The following is an 18,134-nucleotide window of genomic DNA, read 5'->3' as shown; positions in this document are numbered from 1 at the left end:
GGTGAAGGCAGCAGACGATCAAGTAGGTAAAAAGATGGGGGCTAATAGAAATCCTTGGGTAACAGAAGAAATATTGAATTTAATTGATTAAAGGAGACAATATAAAAATGCAGTAAATGAAGCAGGCAAAAAGGAATACAAACGTCTCAAAAATGAAATCAACAGAAAGTGCGAAATGGCTAAGCAGGGATGGCTAGAGGACAAATGTAAGGATGTAGAGGCTTGTCTCACTAGGGGTAAGATAGATACTGCCTACAGGAAAATTAAAGAGACCTTTGGAGAAAAGAGAACCACTTGTATGAATATCAAGAGCTCAGGTGGAAACCCAGTTCTAAGCAAAGAAGGGAAAGCAGAAAGATGGAAGAAGTATATAGAGGGTCTATGCAAGGGCGATGTTCTTGAAGACAATATCATAGAAATGGAAGAGGAAGTAGATGAAGATGAAATGGGAGATATGATATTGCGTCAAGAGTTTGACAGAGCACTGAAAGATCTAAGTCGAAACAAGGCCCCGGGAGGAGACAACATACCATTAGAACTACTGATAGCCTTGGGACAGCCAGCCCTGACAAAACTCTACCATCTGGTGAGCAAGATGTATGAGACAGGCGAAATACCCTCAGACTTCAAGAAGACTATAATAATTCCAATCCCAAAGAAAGCAGGTATTGACAGATGTGAATATTACCAAACTATCAGTTTAATAAGCCACGGCTGCAAAATACTACCACGAATTCTTTACAGATGAATGGAAAAACTGGTAGAAGCCGACCTTGGAGAAGATCAGTTTGGATTCCATAGAAATGTTGGATTACGTGAGGCAATACTGACCCTATGACTTATCTTAGAAAATAGATTAAGGAAAGGCAAACCTATGTTTCTAGCATTTGTAGACTTAGAGAAAGCTTTTGACATTGTTAACTGGAATACTCTCTTTCAAATTCTGAAGGTGGCAGGGGTAAAATACAGGGAGCGAAAGGCTATTTACAAATTGTACAGAAACCAGATGGCAGTTATATGAGTTGAGGGGCATGAAAGGAAAGCAGTGCTCGGGAAGGGAGGAGACAGGGTTGTAGCCTATCCCCGACGTTATTCAATCTGTATACTGAGCAAGCAGTAAAGGAAACAAAAGAAAAATTTGGAGTAGGAATTAAAATCCATGGAGAAGAAATAAAAACTTTGAGGTTCGCTGATGACATTGTAAGTCTGTCAGAGACAGCAAAGGATGTGGAAGAGCAGCTGAACAGAATGGACAGTGTCTTGAAAGGTGGATATAGGATGAACGTCAACAAAAGCAAAATGAGGATATTGGAATGTAGTCGAATTAAATTGGGTGATGCTGAGGGAATTAGATTAGGAAATGAGACACTTAAAGTAGTAAATGAGTTCTGCTATCTGTGGAGCAAAATAACTCATGATGGTTGAAATAGAGAGGATATAAAATGTAGACTGGCAATGGCAAGGAAAGCGTTTCTGAAGAAGAGAAATTTGTTAACATCGAGTATAGATTTAAGTGTCAGGAAGTCATTTCTGAAAGTATTTGTATGGAGTGTAGCCATGTATGGAAGTGAAACGTGGTCGATAAATAGTTTAGACAAGACAAGAATAGAAGCTTTTGAAATGTGGTGTTACAGAAGAATGCTGAAGACTATATGGGTAGATCACATAACTAATGAGGAGGTATTGAACAGAATTGGGGAAAAGAGAAATTTGTGGCACAACTTGACTAAAAGAAGGGATCGCATGGTAGGACATATTCTGAGGCACCAAGGGATCACCAATTTACGAGGGCAGTTCAATAAGTAATGCAACACATTTTTTTTCTCGGCCAATTTTGGTTGAAAAAACCGGAAATTTCTTGTGGAATATTTTCAAACATTCCCGCTTCGTCTCGTATAGTTTCATTGACTTCCGACAGGTGGCAGTGCTGTACGGAGCTGTTAAAATGGCGTCTGTAACGGATGTGCGTTGCAAACAACGGACAGTGATCGAGTTTCTTTTGGCGGAAAATCAGGGCATCTCAGATATTCATAGGCGCTTGCATAATGTCTACGGTGATCTGGCAGTGGACAAAAGCACGGTGAGTCGTTGGGCAAAGCGTGTGTCATCATCGCCGCAAGGTCAAGCAAGACTGTCTGATCTCCCGCGTGCGGGCCAACCGTGCACAGCTGTGACTCCTGCTCGTCATGGGGCAGAGGGTGACAATTTATTGTCAAAGATTGTTACATGCGATGAAACATGGGTTCATCACTTCGAACCTGAAACAAAACGGCCATCAATGGAGTGGCGCCACACCCACTCCCCTACCAAGAAAAAGTTTAAAGCCATACCCTCAGCCGGTAAAGTCATGGTTACAGTCTTCTGGGACGCTGACGGGGTTATTCTGTTCGATGTCCTTCCCCATGGTCAAACGATCAACTCTGAAGTGTATTGTGCTACTCTTCAGAAATTGAAGAAACGACTTCAGCATATTTATAGGCACAAAAATCTGAACGAACTTCTCCTTCTTCATGACAACGCAAGACCTCACACAAGTCTTCGCTCCCGAGAGGAGCTCACAAAACTTCAGTGGACTGTTCTTCCTCATGCACCCTACAGCCGCGATCTCGCACCGTCGGATTTCCATATGTTTGGCCCAATGAAGGACGCAATCCGTGGGAGGCACTAGGCGGGTGATGAAGAAGTTATTGATGCAGTACGACGTTGGCTCCGACATCGACCAGTGGAATGGTACCGTGCAGGCATACAGGCCCTCATTTCAAGGTGGCGTAAGGCCATAGCATTGAATGGAGATTACGTTGAAAAATAGTGTTGTGTAGCTAAAAGATTGGGGAATAACCTGGTGTATTTCAATGCTGAATAAAACAACCCCTGTTTCAGAAAAAAAATGTGTTGCATTACTTATTGAACTGCCCTCGTAGTATTGGAGGGCAGCGTGAAGGGTAAAAATCGTAGAGGCAGACCAAGAGATGAATACATTAAACAGATTCAGAAGGATGTAGGTTGCAGTAGGTACTGGGAGATGAAGAAGCTTGTACAGGATAGAGTAGCATGGAGAGCTGCATCAAACCAGTCTCTGGACAGAAGGCCACAACAACAACAAGAGTGTAATATTTTCTATGTACAGTATATAATCTTGTTTATGACCTAAGTGGACATTTTCCAATTGTATCTAACTTTAAGTAACTTTTCAACTGGAAATGGTAAGTACATTTCAGACAACCCCATGATCTGGGGAGAACATTTTCATTTTTGTGCTTTAGATGACATTTTCTATGGACACTCAACATAGTTCTTATAAATATAAGTTATTTCATTGATATTGTTATTCCTCAGGCATGAGTAGAACCATATTGATAGGGAGCTTAGCTGTGTGTTTAAACACACTACATGGTATTCCCAACTGAAGTTGTGCCATGTTAGCACACCGAACTTATATTTGAACTACTATGCACATAAACTGTTATCCTCGAACTGAGTAGTGCTTACATAGAACACAGAACTTTATCAAATGCTTTGACATTTTAGTAGCGTTTATGCTACACACAGTATTACATGAACTATTGACAATGTAAAATAGTATTGTAAGCCATGGTAGTGCGGAAAAGGCACAGAGGACTTGCTTCTGAGATATGGTATCACATTTTTCATTAGTGAAATTGTTATTGTAGTCTATAACATTGCAAGTGGTATTGTATTTTACAGATATGATGAAAGTAACAGAAAAGACTGTTTACAAAATAGTATTAACTTTTCAAAATTTGAGTAACTTTAGGAAGTCAAGCGTATAAGAGAACAAATCATTAATCTTATTATTTTCTGCGTCCAAGTTAAAATTTACTGATTGTTGAGTGTTAGTTTCAGTCTTGTTACCCTTAATGCATTAATATTTGCTTTACTATTTTTCCTTTAATATTGCTAATTAGTATTTCTACAAAATTCAACAGCATAATTACATCTGACAAAATCTAAAATATTTTTTTGCGAGAAGTAACCTTTTCCAAATTTTTTTTCAAGATGAGGCAGTATTTGTTGTTGACTAAGGGTATTCTTTTCACTTAACTTCAAATCAGTTAAGAAGTCATTTTAACATTCATCTTTTCTTTTTTTTGTTTAAATTCAAATTCTGAGAGCCTTATTTATCTTGCAATTTTCTCATGGAATATTTCATATATGTGATTAAGGAACTTTGGATTCTGAACCTGATACACTGCGAAATATTGTAGGAAATACCTAGGGAGCTGTGTCCAGTCCTAAAAAGTCATCAAGACCATCAGTAGTATGAAGTATCATCGGACACCACCCTCAAATTCAGCGCACACCAGATGCCTCCTTTTGCCAGCTTTCAATTATTCAGACCACAGAAACCTATGATTATATCATAAACTCTTGTGTTACTGCATATGCTACTTTTCAAATTTGTAAACATTGTGCACCCCTTCATGACTTTCTCTTGCAGTGGAATGCGAGTGAAACTCTCAAAGTGTGTGTAATGTGCAATAAGCTGTCTGGACCATGTATATTCACAAATTTATGATCTTAACCTGTTTCTGATCTTATTTGAAACGTTTTAAACTCTGACTATATAGTAGTATATGTTGTACTAACACAATTAACCCCTGTGTTTAAAAAACTAATTTTATAAAATTGCTGTACTACAAAAACATAAATTTATGTTTATGTGAATATTTATTATCATAATTGTTCTATTATGCTGTTGAGTGAATTTCATTTCTGTAAATTATTTTCAATTTAATGTTCTATGTTTCGATCTTAGTATGACTATATCTTTACTGATGTGCTTTGGTTCGACGTTAACTGGGTGCCAGTTGGTTGTACGTTGTCTGGCATGAAGGAAGGAAGAAGAAACGTAAAGTTTTCTGGAGTTGCATACAAATGGAATGTATTTTGCTGAGTGAACATTGTAATTGATAGCAGCAAGGCATCTAGGACTATTAAAGATGAAAATTATGTACAAATCAGTTTGTTATCTATGTTATTTCAAGAAACACATCAACCTATAGGGTTTACAGACCTACAAGAGAACCTGGCTTCCAGACAGAAGAAATTCAAGCAACGGATTGAAGGAGATCATTAGAAAACAAAATGAGTATTTTTTCTTTAAAACTACCACTAGACCCAGTGACCAATATTTTAACTCCATGAGCAATTATTACAATTAACTGTCGTCCAATGTGCGTAACAAAAGAGTTCGTTAAAAATTGATCTTCCCGAGGTCAGCTTCTACCAGTTTTTCCATTCGTCTGTAAAGAATTCTTGTTAGTATTTTGCAGCTGTGACTTTTTAAACTGATAGTTTGGTAATTTTGACACCTGTCGACACCTGCTTTCTTTGGGATTGGAATTATCATATCATTCTTGAAGTCTGAGGGTATTTCGCCTGTCTCATACATCTTGCTCACCAGATGGTAGAGTTTCGTCATGGTTGGCTCTCCCAAGGTTATCAGTAGTTCTAACTGAATGTTGTCTACTCCCAGGGCCTTTTTTTGACTTAGGTCTTTCAGTGCTCTGTCAAATTTTTCACGCAGTATCATATCTCCTATTTCATCTTCATCTACGTCCTTTTCCATTTCCATAGTATTGCCCTCAAGTACATCACCCTTGTATAGAAGCTTTAAAGACTCCTTCCACCTTTCTGCTTTCCCTTCTTTGCTTAGGACTGGTTTTCCATCTGAGCTCATGATATTCATACAGGTGGTTCTCTTTTCTCCAAAGGTCTCTTTAATTTTCCTGTAGGCAGTATCTATCTTACTCCTAGTGATATATGCCTCTACATCCATACATTTGCTCGCTAGTCACCTTTGCTTATCCATTTTTCACTTACCGCCAATCTCATTTTTGAGACGTTTGTATTTGTTTTCGCCTGCTTTATTTAATGCATTTTTGTATTTTCTCCTTTCATCAATTAAATTCAATGTCTTTTGTGTTACCCAAGCATTTCTACTAACCCTCGTCTTTTTACCTACTTGATCCCCTGCTGTCTTCACTATTTCATCTCTCAAAGCTACCCATTCTATCCTCTGTATTTGTCAATCATTCCCTAATGCTCTCTCTGGAACTCTTTACAACCTCTGGTTAACATTATACTCACATTAACATTATGCTTAATAAATTCAGAACTAACTTCCCTGCAAAGATAATAGCAAAACTTTTTCATAACCAAAACAATTTCATGAATGGCCAACCTAGAATTCCGAAACCAGGAACACCTAAGGATGGATTGCCATACATTATCCCACTGACAATGACACATATACAGGACCATCATCTGAGAAGCAGCAACTTTGGTCAACATCATATCCTGACAACAAACATGACACCTTAAGTACTCCACAATCAACCCAAATAACGGTAAGAACTTGACTGTTAACAGTGTATGTTTGCTCACTGCAACAAGCAATGACATACTTTTGAATCTCTCTGCATATCTAAAACTGACAAACAAAATTAATATTAAATCTCCAACCATGTTGTTATTGTGGTCTTCAGTTGAAAGACTGATCTGACACAGCTCTCTATGCTGCTGTACCCTGTTCAAACCTCTTGATCTCCAAATAACTACTGCAATCTACATGCCTCTGAATCCACTTATGTGTTCATATCCTGCTCTCCCTCTAAAATTTTTACCCACCACACTTCCTTCTAAAGCTACATTGGTGATCCCTTGGTGGCAGAATGTGTCATATGAACCAATCCTTTTTTTTAGTCAAGTTGTGCCACAAATTTCTTGTCTCCTCATTAGTTACATGATCTGTTCATCCAATCTTTAGCATTCTTCTGTAGCACCACATTTCAATAGCCTCTATTCTCTTCTTGTCTAAGCTGTTTACCATAAACATTTCATTTCCATTCATGGCTACACTCCAGACAAATACCTCCAGAAAAGACTTGACAGTAACAAATTTCTCTTCTTCAGAAAGTCTTTTCTTGTAATTTCCATTTTACATCTTCTCTACTTTGGATGTCATCAGTTATTTTGCTGCTCAAATAGTAAAATCTATCTACTACTTTAAGTGTCTCATTTCCTAGTCTAATTCCCTCAACATCACCTGATTTAATTTGACTATATCCCATTATCCTTTCCTTGCTTTTGTTGATTTTCATCTTACATCTTTCTTCAGGGTACTGTCCATTTGAGAGAATTATAGTGTGATCAGAAAACTTCAAGGTTTTTATTTCTTCTTTCTGAACTTTAATTCCTACTCCAAATTCTTCCTTGTTTGCCTTTACTACTTGCTCAATGTACTGATTGAATAATGTTGGGGATGGGCTACAACATTTTCTCACTCCCTTTCAACCACTGCTTCCCTTTTTCATGCTCCTTGACTCTAATAACTGCTATCTGATTACTGCACAAGTTGTTAATACCCTTTTGCTCTGTGAATTTTACCCCTGCAGCTTCCAGAATTTGAAAGAGAAAATTCAATTTAACATTGTCAAAAGCTTTTCCTAAGTCTACAAAAGCTATAAACTTAGATTTTCCTTTCCTTAACCTATCTTCTAAGATAAGTTGTAGGGTCAATAATGCCTCGTGTGTTCTTACATTTCTCTGAAATCCAAAGTGATCTTCCCTAAGGTCATCTTCTGCCAATTTTTTTATTCTTCTATAAAGAATTCACGTCAGTATTTTGTAATCATGACTTTTTAAACTGATAGTTCAGTAATTTATACACCTGCCAGCAACTGCTTTCTTTGGAGTTGGAATTACTACATTCTTCTTTAAGTCTGAGTTTATTTTTCCTGTCTCATACATCTTGCACACCAGATGCAAGAGTTTTGTCATGACTGCTTCTCCCAAAGTTATCAGTAGTTCTGACGGAATATTATGTATGCTAAGGGCCTTGTTTCAACTTAAGTCTTTCAGTGCTCTGACAAATTCTTTCTGCAATATCATATCTTCCATCTCATCTTCTTCTACATCCTTTTCCATTTCTGTAATATTGTCGTCAAGCTCATCTATCTTGTATACACCTTCTATATACTCCTCCCACCTTTCAGCTTGCCCTTTGCTTGTCACTGATTTTCCATCTGAGCTCCTGATGTTCATACAGCTGCTTCTCTTTTCTCCAAAAGTCTCTTCAACTTTTTGGAGGTGGTATCTAGTTTTCCCCTGGTGAAATGCACTTCTAAATCCTTACATTTACCCTCATTCCTGCTCAGCCATTTTGCACTTTCTGTCAATATCATTTTTTTAGGCATTTGTATTCCCTTTTGCCTACTGTGCTTGCTGAATTTTTATATTTTCTCCTTCCATCAATTAAACTTCCTACTAGGCCTTGTTTTTTTTTTTTACGTATGTGATCCTCTGCTGCCTTCACTGTTTCATCTCTTAAAGCTACCCATTCATCTTCTTCTGTATTCTTTTCTCCTGTTCTGGTTAACCATTGCCTAATGTGCCCTTTGAACCTCTCAGCAATCTCTGGTTCTTTCTCTCACTGTAAGAAAGACAATAATAATACCAAACACAAACATGAATCCATGAGCCACAATACACAATGTCAAAATAGCTTACTAGCAAACCACCACAAACTCTTCCAATGACAACTTTATACACTCAGTTAACAACATCAGATGACTCACTAAGATACCTAACAGACAGATTTGAAACACAAACATCCAGCACAAGAGGGTGCCACCAAATATTACAACCGCACTCAAAACCGCTGCACCACAATGACATCACATAACTCAAGAAAGCTATGTCACAAGTCAAAGCAGACAGGTGCTACAGCAACTGATGACACCATTCTAGCAGTGTAGGTTGAATGAACTTTCTTAATAATTAATGAAAACCACCTCAGCTATACTATTACACATTTATTGCGTCACAACCTGTTTCATTTATAGAACTTCTTCACATTGCAAAGTTGCACTAAAGTTATGATACAAATGGTCTGTTTGTCGTGTGCGATGTTTAAGACCAGATCCAAAAATAATGATCATAAACATTCTGCTAACAGCCTGGCAGAAGTATAGCGAGCATGCCACATATAGTACTTGATCAAGAGTATTTCAAGTGAACTTCCCGATGTCAATTTTTACAGATTCATTTATATGTCAGTATCCTAGGGTTCAGTTTATGTATATATGTTAATTGAAGTTGGCAACACTAATTTTGTGGGTGTCATGTAATTTTAGCTTAATAGATTCTTACTTATGTTTCTATTTGGATATGTCTTCTGCACCATGAACCATGGACATTACTGGGATGGTGTGGCTTGTGTGCCTCAACGAAACAGATAACTGTACCATAGGCACAACCGCAAGAGAGGAGCATCTGAGAGGAGGCCAGGCAAATGTGGTTCTTGAGATAGGGCAGCAGTCTTTTCAGTAGTTGCAGGGACAACAGTTTGACTGACCTGGCCTTGTATCATCAGTCAACATTGTATTTCTGTGATGGTGCTGCAAACAGCTGAAACCAAGGGGGAAACTACAGCCATTATTTCTTCTCAGGGCAGGCAGCTGTACTGTATGGTTAAATGATGATGGCATGCTCCTGACTAAAATATTCTCGATGTAGAAGAAATTCCTGATTTGGATCCACAGGGGGGGGGACTACTCACATGGATGTCATGTCAAGGAAAAAAAAAACTGGCATTCTATGGATTTGTGCACGGAATGTTAGTCACCTTACTTGGATAGATAGATTAGAAAAATTAAAAAGGGAAATGGATAGGCTGAAGTTAGATGTAGTAAGGATTAGTGAACCTCAGTGGCAGAATGAACAGGATTTCTGGTTAGGCCAATTGAGGTTATAAATACAAAATCAAATAGAGGTAATGCAGGAGTAGGTATAATAATGAATAAGAAAATAGAAATGCAGAGAAGGCATTATTGTAGTCAAACTAGACACAAAGCTAACACCCACCACAGTAGTACAAATTTATATGCCAACTAGCTCCATAGATGACAAAGAGATTGAAAGAATGCATGATGAGATAAAAGAAATTATTTTTATAGTTAAGGGAGACAAAAATTTAATTGTGATGCAAGCCTGGAAACTGATAGTAGAAAGGGGAAGAGAAAGAAAAATAGTAGGAAAATATGGACTGAGGGAAGGAATGAAAGAGGAAGCGACCTGGTAGAATTTTGAAGATAGCATAATTTAATCATTGCTAACACTTGACTTAAGAATCATGAAAAAAGGTTGTATATGTGGAAGAGACATGGAGACATTTAAAGGTGTCACACTGATTATACAATGATAAGACAGAGATTTCAGAACCAGATTTTAAACTATCAGACATTTCCAGGGCCAGATGTGGATTTTGACCATAATTTATTAATTATGAACTGTAGATTAAAATTGAAGAAATTGCAAAAACGGAAGGAAATTAAAGAGATGGGGCCTGGATAAATCGGAAGGACTTGAGGTTACTGAGAGTTTCAAAGTGAGCATTAGGCAATGATTGACTGAAAGTGGGTGAAGTAATACAGTAGAAGATAAATGCATAGCTTTGATGGATGAAGTAGTGAAGGCAACAGAGGACAAAATAGGTAAAGACAGGGACCGGTAGAAGTCCTTGGATATCACAGGAGATATTGAATTTAACTGATGAAAGGTGAGTGTATAAAAATACACCAAAGGAAGCAGGTGAAAGAGAACACAAAGTTATTAAAAACGAGACTGATAGAAAGTGCAAAATGGCTAGAGGACAAATGTGGGACTATAGAAGTGTGTATAACTAGGTGAAAAATATTGGGGTTGTACAAGGGAAATAAACTTGAACACACTGTTAAAGAAAGGGAAGAGAAAGCAGATGAAGATGAGATGGGAGTTATTAGACTGTTAGCAGAATTTGACAGTGCAGTGAAAGACCTAACTTGAAACAGTGCACCTGGATTACACAACACTCCCTCAGAAATGCTGATATCCTTGGGAGAGCCAGTCATGTCAAAACTGTTCACCTGGTGTGAAAGATATGAGATGGGGGAAATATCCACAGACTTCAAGAAGACTGTAATAATTCCAGTTCCACATGAAGCAGGTGCTAACAGCTGTGAAATTTACTGAACTATCAGTTTAATAAATCATGGTTGCAAAATATTAACATGAATTATTTACAGAAAAATGGAAAAACTACTAGAAGCTAATCTTGGGGAAGATCAGTTAAGGAAAGGCAAACCTATGATTATAGTATTTCTAAACTTAGAGAAAGCTTTTGACAGTGTTGACTGGAATATGCTCTTTGAAATGCTAGAGGTAGCAGAGGTAAAATACAAGGAGCAAAATGTTATATACAACTAGAACAGAGATCAGACGTCAGTTATAAGAGTCAAAGAATGTGAATGGGAACCAACAGTTGAGAAGGAGAGAGACAGGGCTGTAGTCTATCCATGATGTTATTCATTCGATACTGAGCAACCAATTAAAGAAACCAAGAAGAAATTTAGAAAAGGAATTAAAGTTCAGGGAGAAGAAATGAAAATTAAGGTTTGTCAATGACACTGTAATTCTGTCAGAAATACCAAATGACTTGAAAGTGTAGCTGAATGGAATGAACAGCATCTTCATAGGAAGGTATAAGATAATCATTCTCAAAAGCAAAATAAGAGTAATGGTATTTTATCTTATTAAAACAAGGCACTAATGAGTTTTGCTATTTGGGTAGTAAAATGAATGATGATGGCAAAAGTACAGAGGATATAAAATTTAGACTGGCAACAACAAGAAAAGTGTTTCTGAAACATCAAGGAACCATTAGGTTAATAGGAATGATTGATACAAATCATCACCTTTGGCCAGTGATGCAATGTTAATTGCTGCTGTCCTGTCGCCTTTCACTACATGTATTCACAGTTTTGTTGTTAGCTGGCAAAACCACCAAATCTGAAACTAAATAAACCTGGTTGGTGTGACAGATTGATCTGTAGGTTCGTCCAAGGTCTAGGTTAGGTTGGAACGTGACAGTTTGGTTGTGAGTTGGCAAAGACAGTGAATGTGATACTGAAAGGAACCTGGTTGTGGACTGAACAGCAGCTTAGCCCTTTTGAACAAAATCACCAATGACATCACATTATAATTGCCATACTGTTTACGGAATTTGTTTCTTACACCATTTGTCGAAGCCGACAACTTGTTTCAAACATTCTTCTATATCCGGAATCTTCAATTTGGTATTGGAGGGAAGGGGGGAGATAAAAATTGCATGCTGTCAGCACTTGCTGTGGGGTATGATGTAACAAAAGAAGGTGTTGATTGGTGACTCCATGGAGTGTTCTGTGCACCACGACCAGATAATGGATATAATTGGAAGGAGAAACAGCATTGGTTGTATTTTTTTGTTTTATTATCCGCAAAATCTATTTTCAGTCACTTAGTGACCATCCTCAGTGCTAGAAGTTAAAAATTTCACATAACGAGCATAACATAACTAGCACTGAGGATTTAGCAGATAATAAAACAAAAAAATACAACCAATGCTGTTTCTCCTTCCAAAAGAAGGTGTGTCAGCTGTTTGTGTTATGCAACCAATGAGAGAGCAGCAGGCAGACGATGTGTTTTGAAACAATACGTTCGAAAGAAAGGGTAAAACATTGCTCAGAATGAGGATTATAAATTTAATTGCTCTTTCTTTCAGTCACACCTAATTAAACTGTGCTAGTATCTGCAAACTTAAGTACAGCATCATAACATATGATACATTAGAAAAAACGGGAAACTGTTTTGAATATCAAGATAATATAATGTAATCGTTGCTCATTTCACTCACAGCAATGTAAAATGTCCTTCTAGCATCAATAACCCTAAGTTCATAATTCAAAACGTATTTAGAAAAAGCCAGTGAACTTATTTCACAAGCAACAATGTATGTTGTACAACATAGTAATTTGTGACATGTTCAGAAAAAGTAATGAAATATTTGTCACAACAAAGATTATTATTATAACTGATGCATGTTTCATTGCCAGAGAATTAAAATATGCTATTAGGTCCCTACATAAGCACAGCATACTAATTTGTAACATGTTCCGGAAGTAGGAGTCAAATATATGTGATGATAAAAATTATTGATTAATTCTCCTTGGTTACTTGCAGTAAGGAATGTAAGCTTCATTATTAGGACTCCATGTCAGAACAATGTCATAATTCATGACATGTTAAAAAAATGATGAATTATTTCTTAAGAATAATATTATAGATACAATTTCTGTCAATGAAACTGTAAAATTTGGATGTCCTACAAATCAGTCTGTCACCACAAGCAGGTTTTTTTAGCTTTCAGATTCATTGGCTTAGCCAGTTCACAACCTAACTGTTACCATCCAATGTAGCCTGGACTTCACACTAAGCTACACATCAGCCTGTGACCACAACTAGATTTTTTTGTTTACAGATTTGTTGTCTTCGCCAACTCACAACCAAATTGTTACGTTCCAATATAACATAGACCTTGGGCTACACTACAGACCAGTCAGTCACTGTAAGCAGACTTGTTTGTTGGTTTTGCAACTCACAACCACACTTCCTCATCTGAACCTTACAACAACCTCACAGATACTGATGTTAATAGCAAAAAATAGTCAAAAATTAGTGGCAATCAATAACATACACTTGCGGACAAAAGCCATGGATTAGTGATATGCACATATATAGTTGGCAATAGTATCATGTGCACAAGGTATAAAAGAGCAGTGCACTGGCGGAGTCATCATTTGTACTCATATGATTCATGTGAAAAGGTTTCTGATGTGATTATAGCTTCATGACAGCAATTAACAGGCTCTGAACAAGGAATGTGGTGGTGGTGGTTAGTGTTTAACGTCCCGTCGACAACGAGGTCATTAGAGATGGAGCGCAAGCTCGGGTTAGGGAAGGATTGGGAAGGAAATCGGCCGTGCCCTTTCAAAGGAACCATCCCGGCATTTGCCTGAAACGATTTAGGGAAATCACGGAAAACCTAAATCAGGATGGCCGGAGACGGGATTGAACCGTCGTCCTCCCGAATGCGAGTCCAGTGTGCTAACCACTGCGCCACCTCGCTCGGTGAACAAGGAATGGCAGTTCGAGCTAGATACATCCGACATTGAAATGATTAGGAAACTGAATATTCTATGATCCACATTGTCAAAAGTGTGTGCCGAGAATACCACGTTTCAGGCATTACATCTCACCCTGGACTACAAAGTGGCCACAATTGTTTGCAATTGGCTTGAAGAACATTCTGGGCAATTCAAGTGAATGGTTTGGCCACCCAGACAACCCAACATGAATCCCATCAAACTTTTATGTGACATAATTGAGAGATCAGTTCAAGCACAAAATCCTGCACCAGCAACACTTCTGTGATTATGGAAGGCTATAGAGGCAGTGTGGCTCAATATTTCTGCAGCAGACTCCCAACAACTTGTCCTGTCCATGCCTCATCAAGATGCAGCACTACACCAGGCAAAAGGTCATCCGACACAATATTAGGTGGTATCCCATGATTTTTGTCACCTCAATGCAAATACAATTGCTACTCATATTAGGAACAACAACTACTAATGAAAATTAAGCAAAAATTATACTGAAACAAATTTTGTTCTATTGGACTGATTCAAAGAGACAGCTATCAACGAAAGTCTTGCATTGTTTTGCGCCATGTAAGGGCTGTTTAATGGCATGTGCCCTCTATGGTATTTGTATGGGCATCTGTTTCAGGATCCTTGAAAACCAGTTTGTGATTGACTGGAAGGTATTGAAAACCTTCAGTTTTAAAACATTTGCATGTAGCAAAACTGTCTGATATAATGACTGTCCACGGCAAAACATTCTCTTTAATAAGTTATAAAAGAACAGATTTTGAACACCTAGACACAACAAGTAAAAACATTTGTATGTAGGCGATCTCGCTGGACAGCACCAAACTCATTTTCCTATTTTGTTGTTACCTTTCATAAACTTCTTCTTCTTCCCAAAGTGAGATGCATCGATCTCCACAATCTGGCCTTTGTGACCAAGTTTCTCATTCTGTCTCAGGCAGAGTTTCATGTAAACTTCCCTACAAAACTGTTGTTGGTCCACCACAGTTTGCTTGGCCAAATACAGTTCTTGAGACAAAAGTTTTGATTTGCCCATAAGCCATAAACTGCAAAATGGTACTAATTTTCAGCTTGCTTCCAGGAAACCAGCAATTCTTTCTGATGAAACATTTGGAAAAGTGGTGACTTCTGCTGCACTTCCAGATGATTCCACCTACACAAATCTTTGCCAATCTGAGAGTCATTTCGCCATCAGATTTGATACATTTTTTTGTGTCTACAATCAAGCCATGAAACATGCACCAACAGACAACATCACTGAGCAGAACTAAATCACTTAAGGGGCTCCGGAAAGGTTCAAAATAATGAAATGTTTGACTTTTACTTTTTTGCATTTTAAAAATCTGCAGACTTTCCCCTTTAAATTGATATATCATTTATGCAGTTCAGAAGACTACAGCTATTTTTAAAATATTTTTGAAATACGTTCTGCATGGGTGTGACCCACTGTGGCACTGTTAAACTGCTGTCAAATGTTGCACTCATGAATCTACATGCTCATCATGAACATTTTAGTGATGTGTGAGAAAATAAGTGTTACAAAATATGTATTGTGGCTAACCTGTGATAGTTTGATATAGATCACTCGCTCGATTGTTGTGTATATCATATTTATTTACTTTTTTGTAATCCTGAAAATATCTGTAGTGAATTCTGTTCGTTGAAGTCTCTGTTTTCTTGAAGGATAATCATGGGTAAATGTACAGTGACTACAAATCCTCTGAAGGCTTTTAAGAAAAGGAAATATGTTGGAAAGCCACAGGTAGGTGTTATTACTGCAAACAATAAAGTTGATAACCAAGAGTATGAACCTATCATTGCTGGTACATCTGCCCATTGCAATGAAAGTGAGAAAAGAAGTACTTTGCAGAGGAAGCTTGGTTCAGTTAGTGAAAAGTATGAATGTTTTATGGACAATTGGATGTGAAAGAAATAGTTGATATGTCAGTTCTCAATGGAATATATGTAAACTGTGTAAGATGTATTCAGTGTAGTAAAGTCGGTCTGGAACTCTCTATAAAAAATCACATAGAACTTGCCAGTGAAATGGAACTCAAGTTTGGTAAGTGTTCATACACGACCACCTTTTGGAACAGTGATGCAATAACTCCAAATGAAGAAAATGTTAACAAAATCTATGACACAGCATTAGATTTGTGTTTGCCTTGGATACGGTTGGTAAGGATGCTACTGCAGGTGCAGTTTTCTGTGGCATGGTGAATCTTGCAAATCCCCCAACCAACTTTACAAACTATAATAAATTTATAGGGTCTAAAGTAGAAGAAGTCTGTATAGAATCTATGAAGAAAGCTGTGGAAGAGGCAGTAATAGAAAACAGTGGTATTAGAGACTTGACTGAAGTGTTCAATGGGACCTGGCATAAACAGGGACAGACATCTCTTCATGATGAAGTATCTGCCACCAGTATGTATACAGTGAAAGTTCTAGATGTAGCAGTAATATCTAAATATTGTAGGTGTCCACAAAAAAAAAAAAAAAAAAAAATAAAGGTACACATGAAAGTAATTGCACAGCTAACTATACTGGCAGTAGAGGAGGAATGGAAGTGGCTGGTGTTGCTAGTAAATTTCAATGTTCTGTTGCGTGTGATGAAGTGCAATATGTGCATTACCTTGGTAACAGTGATTCTCAAAGTTTCAAACATGTTCAAGAACTGAAGCCCTTTGGTGATAATGCCATAGTGCAGAAATTTGAGTGTATTGGACACTTACAGAAATGAATGGGATAAAGACTTTGGCACCTGAAAGCTTCATACAAAAAGCAAAAATTCTGTAATGGTAAGGGTTTGGATGGGAAGGGAAGGTTAACTGAGAGTGTAATTGACAAAATACAGAACTATTATGGAATGGCTGTTAGATAAAACACATACAGTATCAATGAAATGAAGAAGGATGTTTGGGCTCTTTTTTTTTTTTTTTTTTTTTTTCATTCTTCTTCAGCCAATGGAAGTCCCCATCATTTGCATCCGAAAGGAGAAAACAGTTGGTGTAAGTACAACAAGGGATTGCTAACTGGTGAAATGTGCACTCATAAACATAGTCTGCCTGATGCGGTAATGGAGGTGATAAAACCTATTTTCAGAGACTTAGCAGCACCTGAACTGTTGAAAAAGTGTGTTCATGAAAAAACTCAAAAGGCAATGAAAGTCTAAATAGTGTTATATGGCCAAGAATCCCCAAGACTGTGTTTTTTGAAATAGAAACACTTTACCTCGGTGTGTGTGATATTGTTGCTACTTTCAGTGATGCTATGTTGTAAGGTGCTAGGTATTTCGAAATACAGGAATGAAGATAGATTTCAACATGGTGTATACGTGCTTGCTTTAGACGAGGAATGTCTTTGGGTTGCTGACAGGCCTGTAAACACCCTAAAAATACAAGCCAGAGTAAACAGGAGGAGAACAAAGAGGAACATGGACAAGAAGTGTGCAGAAGATGAAGATAATCCCTGAAATGCACTAAAAAGGTAATCCAAATTTTGTCACTCGATTCCAAAAAGTTTTACTTTTTCATACAAATTACATGTTTTCTCAGGATCTACCCAACTAATTTGCTTCAAATTTTCAGGAAATGTTACACAGTCCCTTCTGCATAAATTAACAGAGACTTTTTCCAAAACCTGTATACTGTTGAATTCATAAACAAAAATGGCACAAAAGCAGTGAATGTTTGTTACTACAGAAAAAATTAATATCTACCAACTGTATTTAATTTTTTTAAATCTCTGTGTTAATTTTTTTTCCAATACTATTACAAATAACCTGTAAAAATTTCAACTTCCTAGTTCTAATACTTTCTGAGAAAACATGTAGTTTATAAACGCAATTTTAACATAGGAAAGAAAGGTCTTTCCGGAGCCCCTTAAATCAGTCCACTTTATAATACTCGCTGCCACAATCACAAAATATTTCTCTCGAAATTCACTAATACACCTAAAAACAGCAAACAAGGTAGTGGTTTCAATTTTGGCGCTACAAATACTTTGCCTCTCTTCTTGTCTCCCATTGGTTATTTGAAAGTATTATCCCATTGGCTAAGCGAAACTGACGTGTTGCCAACCTAAGAGCAG

This window comes from Schistocerca cancellata, chromosome 4, assembly GCF_023864275.1.
Source record: "Schistocerca cancellata isolate TAMUIC-IGC-003103 chromosome 4, iqSchCanc2.1, whole genome shotgun sequence".
Lineage (NCBI taxonomy): Eukaryota > Metazoa > Arthropoda > Insecta > Orthoptera > Acrididae > Schistocerca > Schistocerca cancellata.
This window is presented reverse-complemented; position numbering follows the sequence as displayed.